A 7,322-nucleotide genomic window follows, 5' to 3' on the forward strand; every position below is an offset into this window, starting at 1 on the left:
GAATACGACCGACTGAGAACTGCAGCAGCTGGACATTCCATGACGGCGGCCCAGTATACCGGAGCACTGGCACCAACGCACTCGGCGTAGTTGCCCTTTCGCCCCCAGGCTCTGCTGCCGTTGCTCTGCTTCCGCTGCTCTGGTACTGCTACTCTGCTGCTCTGCTGCTGGGTCGACGATCGGATAGACAATGATGGAACGGGCGACCTTGTTGGACGCTTATATAGTAGAACAGAAAATATCAGAGGTGTCAGATACTCGCATCTGATGTCTCGGTTGGAGAAAGTATAAGAATATAAAAAAATCAAACGATTTTCACCATCTTTAGACAATGGTTTACTTTTAACCATTTTTCAATAGTTTACAGAATGAAATCAATAGTTTTGAAACATTCAGCAAATTGCTAGAAATATTTCCAATCGATTGATGCCATTATCTCGTAAATCTATCGAGAGACGGTTGAGTTATTATCGTTCAAAATCTTTTAATTTTTCGTAACGCATCCAAAATGACTGTTTTTAATTTTGTACCCCCGTATGTTGCCGAAAGACGTTATCCAGCGTCAAAACTAAGTGTGTAGGTTATGCAGCGTGACGTCACGAATGAGCTAAGTGTTCATCTAATGAACTTTTTCACTGTTTAGTGGTACCACAGAGGTAACTCTTAAGACCAGAATGTTCCGAAGAAATGTGCTAAACTTTTTGGCTCAGCTCTGGCACTCTCTTCGGTCCCAAGCTAATCGATGCATCCCTCGAATCATTCCACGAACCCCTCATTTTGTCTGCAAACTTTCATAGCAAATCAAAACAAACATAGTGTACTACTAGAATTTCCACTGAAATAGGGTACGTTAATCGATTTGCTTGCGACCAAAATAGGCTAGTCAAGTAGTGAGCAAATTTGTAATCGTTAGTTTCCACCGGTTGGTACCACTGAACCACAAACGAAGTGACAGACGGAGCGGCTCGAAAACTTTGGTGACTAACCTTCTATTGCAATTTTTCAGTGTACCACATGGCAACACCACTACTACTGGATTGTACCACATGGCAACACAACTATTGGATTGAACTAGCATTTTCACCAAATGTACTAGAATATTTTGGTTCTATCTCTTTCACTCTACTCAAAACTGAAATGCATAAAAAAATGACAAAATGATACGCACTCTTTGCACACTGTCAAAGAATCATTGTACACAAAATCAACTTTGTTCAAATCAAAACAAAAAAACTAACCCATCTGGTGGATGATGGCACAAGCTTCTAAGAAAATTCTATTACAGTGAACCACATTATTTAAATGGATTTCTTCGCCAGTAAGTCGTCTGTCACTTCGTTTGTGACTGAACTGTCGACGTTAATTTTTGTTGTTCTGATTTGTTCTCTACTTGGATGCTGATCGAGTGAAAAACTTTTGAGGATATCAAGACTTTGGCTCTGCAATTAGATGTCAAGCAAATAGAGATATGAAGCCTGTGAAGCTGGTTCCACATTTCCTTTGTGGTTCGTCTTCATAAGGGCTGTACTGCAGACGATTGCAAAAGCTGGACTGGTCGGACGGAAGCGGAAAATGAATTCCATGAGCCGTTCTTGCTGGCAATCGGATATGTGCCCTTGGAGGAGGAAAATAATTTTCCGACCGACCGGATTGAAGAAACGCAACACAGGTCCGAAGGGAAGTTGGATTCCGATTGCAAGTGAGTGTTAAGGCTGTGAATCATTTGCCGAGTTAAATTTATCTCGTGGTTAAAAGTGACATTTCGAAAGTTATTTTCTATTTTCGAAAATCCCCGTACTGTCAATCGACCGGTTTTAGAGCCACGGTTGTCAAAATTTAACTTCTTGTATGTCAGAAATAACCATGTTTGGATGGCAGGGTTAATCAACAACTTTCCATCTGTCAAATTTTAACCAAAAGTAAAAAATTCGCCAAATGGTTCAGAGCCTAAGAAAACTTGCTAATTTTTCTGTTTGTTTTAGGTTAGGTATCTGACAAACGACTACAATGCAAGGATTGATTCGAATCTGGAAAGAAGAAGAACGTTCTCTACTCGACTAGATGGATCCGGAATTTTGTCGTCTGTGTTTGAGGAAGGAGATACCTGCGATGGGTGAAAAAAGTCTACGAGGAAGGCGGTTGCTGTTGGTGCAGCCCTACTTGGTTATTTGGGTGAGATCATTCCTTTTTATTTATTTATACAGTAGCCCCTCCCTATCGTTAGGACATCAATTTAGCTTATCGTTTACCAAAACGAACCGTGCAGCAAACCCTACCCTCTTACCCAACATTCCAGTGATTCCTCGTGAAAGTGAATAGGACTCGGCAGAGGATTTCTCGGCTTCCATCAAAGCGAGTGTCACGTCAACACATTCCTAGCCCTTCCTTTCTGGACTTGTGTTCCGGCGCGGCCGGCGCTGGTATTGCTTAGTTTGAGATCACCAGTTTTTACACATTGAGGATGCTTGCTAGTCCCAAGCATCGTCTTTTGGTTCTATGTGTAATTACAGCTGATCTGGCAATAACAGAGTAGCAACTGTGGGCGGTAGATCATGCTCATGCTCAAACAGTACCACTGAACTGTCATCCGATTGAGGTTATCCCCGGCAGTGCAAAACCTCAGAGTCAATGTTATAATATGAGTCCCGGCAGAAGTACAAATCGAACTGTCATGCGGGTTATGTAAACATTATTGTTCCCACAGCCAGTGAACTACAAGTATTGTATTCATTACTGACAATATTTTAGTAATTTTAGATGAAAAACATTTCTTCGTTTTACTTGTTACATTGTGATATTTATACCGAGCACTTGTTGGATAATTTTTCAGGTTCTATAATTGTTTTTTTTTTCTCTCCAAAAGCTCCGTTATTGACATGAAATTTTTCACTGCTAAATGAAAGTCATCCGATGCTAAGGCAAAACATCTGGTTGCCGTTTACTCTGATGAAAAGTAAATCACAAACAGTGCTGCTTGTTCGCATCATTTTCTGTTGACGGGACTCTTATTATAACATCGACTATGCAAAACCTTATTGCTGATCCACAGAAGACTTTTCATTTGGTGGACTAAATAATAAGAATAAGAAGAAAAAAGAAGAAGAAGAAGGAGAAGATCAAGTACCACAGCTGTCAAACTGATGTACACTAATCAAAATCTCAAAGTAAAGTTTAAACTAAACTTTAAATAATGTTTAATGTTGAATTTTAATTTAAAATTATAAATTTATATATTTTAAATTTTAAATATTTTTTTTTCCATATGTTAATGTTTTAAATGTATTTTTTTTAATTTGAAATGTTTAAGTTTCTTATTTTAAATGTATATTTTAAAATTTGTATAAATGCATAATTTAAAATTTTACATTTGAATTTTTGTTTTAATTATTAATGTTAAAAACTTAATTTAAGCTTTTAATGTTAAATTTCCAATTAAAAATAGGTTAATTTAAAATGCTAAATGTTGAATAATAAAATGAAAAAAATTAAGTGAAAATATTCAAATGGTAAACGTTAAATAAAGGATGTGAAATTTTAAATTTTACATGTTCAATTTTAAATTTTATGTAACGAATGTTAAATTTTAAATGTTAAATGCTATATCTTAAATGCCATATGATAGATGCTGTATGATAAATGCTAAATATAAAATATAATATGTTCAATGTAAATTATAAGATGATAACTACGAAATAATGTTGACTATGATGACTATGTTTTATAGATTTTGTTAAATTTTTCATTCCACAATTTGAATTTCAAATGTTTTATTTTAAATATTAAACGCTTGTTAAATGGAAATTGGTCATACTGTGGACCCCCGTTAGTCGGGGGTGTTTTCCGTCGATTTTGTTTTCCGTACTGAGTATCAATGCTACCGACGCTAGGAAGGCAGCTCCAACACCTGAACCCTACCTATCGACCCATCAACTCATGGACCGGGCACCAATCGCTTTACTTTCCTTCTGTTGCTATCTGGGTAAATTCTACCCAGTAAACCCATTTTGATAGAAACATTAAATTGATTCCATGAATATCTTTTAAATAGAGGAAACAGTCCTATTGCTGCGGTACTTTAGAAGCGTTAGAAGCCTATTCAAGACCAACCATTGAAAATACCGCAACTCCATTTTGTAACCTTGTATGGTCATTTTCTTACGATCCGAAGACTACACTCGCAAACCTAAAACACAATCGGGTAGAGGAGAATTTTCCCTCCTACCTGTTCATTTTGTTGGTTTGCGTTGGTGGACTTCAGCTTGTGACAAAATGGCCTTACAAGGGTTGTTTACAAAATGGAATTGAGGCCTTTTCAATTGTTGGTCTTGTATTGTTGGTCTTGTATTGTTGAGTATTTAAGGTGATTGTATGTAGGGTCCACAAATGGCCGCCACAAGGGCTTTTATGCACTTCCACCTTGAATTTTCAATTGCACAATTTTCGGATATTAGAGACCCATTACACCTGAATTTGCTACTGCATGTAGCGCAGCAAACGTGCACACTTAGAAATACCTAATCTTACATGTGACGGAATCCTTCTTTGACATAAAGGATGAGACGTAAACAAACATGTCATGTAAAATTAAGTGTTCCGAGACTAAAAAGTTCGAAAGTACGTTTGATTGAGCTGAATTTCGCGTCTATTACGACTTAATGTTATGTCAAAATTGACGCTCGTATATGTCAGTCTCAGAGCACCTAAAGTTACATCAAGTTTTCTAAGTGTGTGGAGTAACAGTTTCATTGTGGTACGTGTCGTTGAAGCTGATATTTGTGCACTTAAAGTTTCGAAGTGGTAGCGAGAATAAGGATCTCACAGCGAATCACTTTAATACCAGCAAAAAAAATTACTTGGAAATGGATGTAATGTCGGCCTAAATGCCCCTAATTTGGGCCCATACATACATTCAGCAATGGAATAAATTTTCAATAGCGACCAAAAATATTCATTAGTACCGTCTCAATCACACGTTCATCTAGATAAAATTGATAAATAGCAGATTTTTATCGATGGGCCCAATCCATAGGCCAGCATTGGAGCCATTTTCCCTATATTCTACCCAAAATTAAGTTTAATTTACGTAAATTTGAGAATATGAAATTTACTCAAAAATAAGTTATTGGGCTGATCTATATCGTTGGGTCGAATCTCTCGTTTCTGTTTTAACAACAATAACGAGTGCAAGTGAGAGGCTTAACTCAAAATTAAGTTAGAAGAACTCAAATTTTGGGTAGTATTTTTCACCTGAAACCCGAATTAACACCTAAAAAGAAAGCCCCGCATCGGATATCACCTGCATCGTAACAAACCCAACTTCATCGCTTTCGTAATTCACGATTGACATTCTCCTTCATTCCCTGGGGTCATAACTCGCCAGCCGTCGTAACCGTTGTCCCAAATGTAAATCTGTCAATATATTACATTCGGAAATCTGGCCTTTTCCACTTCGATTTATCGAAGAAAAACAACGACGACGACGAACGGATGGTGTCATCTCCCGACGACGTGTCCGATTATTATGGCCATGACTAAAGATGTTGTAAAATTGAAATTGACTACGGGTCCGTGATTTCACGCTTAGCCCCACAGCCAATTGCCGGCAACACATGGCATGTTTTGGCTATTTTATTCCCGATGATTTTCGAACGAACAACGCGACGATCGAATCGTGCAATCGACTTAACACGCTTAGCTAGAAATGATTTTCGGTCACTTCCTCTTCTCGGGCCGGCTCTGCTCATTGTTCACGAACCCACTCGGCCATCGGCCCCACGCAGATCGATGGACGGGTCCCTCCCTGTAGGGCCGATCTCGTAATCACACAAATTTCTCTGCGCAGGGGTGGGATGGTTTCGATCGAAGTAAGGTGGGGTCATAAAATACTGCGAAGCTTAGCCAGCCGACTGAGGCGTCTGACAAACTAGGCATGTTTAGTAGGTATGCAAAGTAATCTTTTCCTTCCGCGGATGGATAGGGTATGTTTAATTAATAGGTAAATTGTTTGCAGGAAGTAAGCTTCCAGCAGCATCAAATCTTTACCGTCTTGATTGGCGTCTCGTTAATTGATGGCGATGGTGGAGGGTTGAGCATCAGGTTTGATTATGAGTTGTGGTTTTCCACGTACTTGTTAATTCCAACTGTGCACGCAAAAAAAAGGTTCCGGAATTTCCGTTTACGAATATACGCCACGAATAATTCGTTAAGTAATCTTTGTGCCGGCGTTACGGCGCACCGTGCACCAGGAAAGGCAAGAAACAGGCAATTTGTGCTGATTAAGAGCTGAGTAAGCTATTTTTTTTTTAGCTGAAGAAGCATATTTTTGCCTGCATAATCTCTTATTCCGCTTCCAATGTTTGTTGGTTAGGTCTGATAAACGTGATAAAAGATGTTCTTAAGGGGGTATTCCCAATCTTTTGCCTTTTTTCGGCCTGTTTTCCAATTAATTTTTTTTCAAGGAAAATGAATAGTAATGCGCCTAACTCTTTGGGATTCTTGTTTATTGAACATTAAAGTTTACAAATAAATTTTTTTCGACATAAAAAAAGACATTATTGACGTCACAAAATGGTGGCAAACAGACCCCTGTTCGCCGCAAACGCCTGGACGGGCGAAGACTTTTCTTTGGAACGGCTTCATCTGAAACAGATTTCGTGATGAAATTATAATCTGCATAAGATTCTCTGGAGCTTCTCCCGTTGGCAGCAAAAAATCTTGCAAATTAACAAAATGGCGGCCATATGAAAAAACAGGCGATTTTTAGCCCGCTTTTTTGCAGCTTTAAGGTGCTTCAAACAATGTTAAATGTTAATATTTTTGGCTGAAAGTGGGAGAAGCTCCAAAGAATTTAATAAGGAACAAAATGCGCAAAGATTCAAGTCAATATCTCTTATAGTTTCTGAGAAAAATCTTCGCCCGATAAAAAAAATGTGGTTTCGAGAAAAACGCGTTTAAAGTTTTGACTTTAGTTAAAACCATTTGGGGGTTCTTACCATTAGTCAGCTATGCCTGGACACCGAATTCGCTGATCGGAAAACGGCTTGGGGGGATGAAAGTATATAGTCTAAAGTACAAAAAAACGTGAAAAAAAAAATTTGATTTTTTGAAAAAAAGAAGATCGGGAATACCCCCTTAATATCCTGAACCTGTTCTCGAATACAAGAACATTACAAACATTCTTCCAGAGACGAATGCCCTTGAAGGGTAAAGTCTCTTTAAACAAAAAAAAAATATTCTTCAAGATGGATGTTTAAGGTGCTAGAAGACCACAGAAAAAGCGCATGGGTTTAGTAGAAGTTTAGAAAAAAAATCATAAGGAGGGC

This window comes from Ochlerotatus camptorhynchus, unplaced genomic scaffold, assembly GCF_037179485.1.
Source record: "Ochlerotatus camptorhynchus isolate MF236.1 unplaced genomic scaffold, CSIRO-AGI_Acam_v1.1 ptg000201l, whole genome shotgun sequence".
Lineage (NCBI taxonomy): Eukaryota > Metazoa > Arthropoda > Insecta > Diptera > Culicidae > Ochlerotatus > Ochlerotatus camptorhynchus.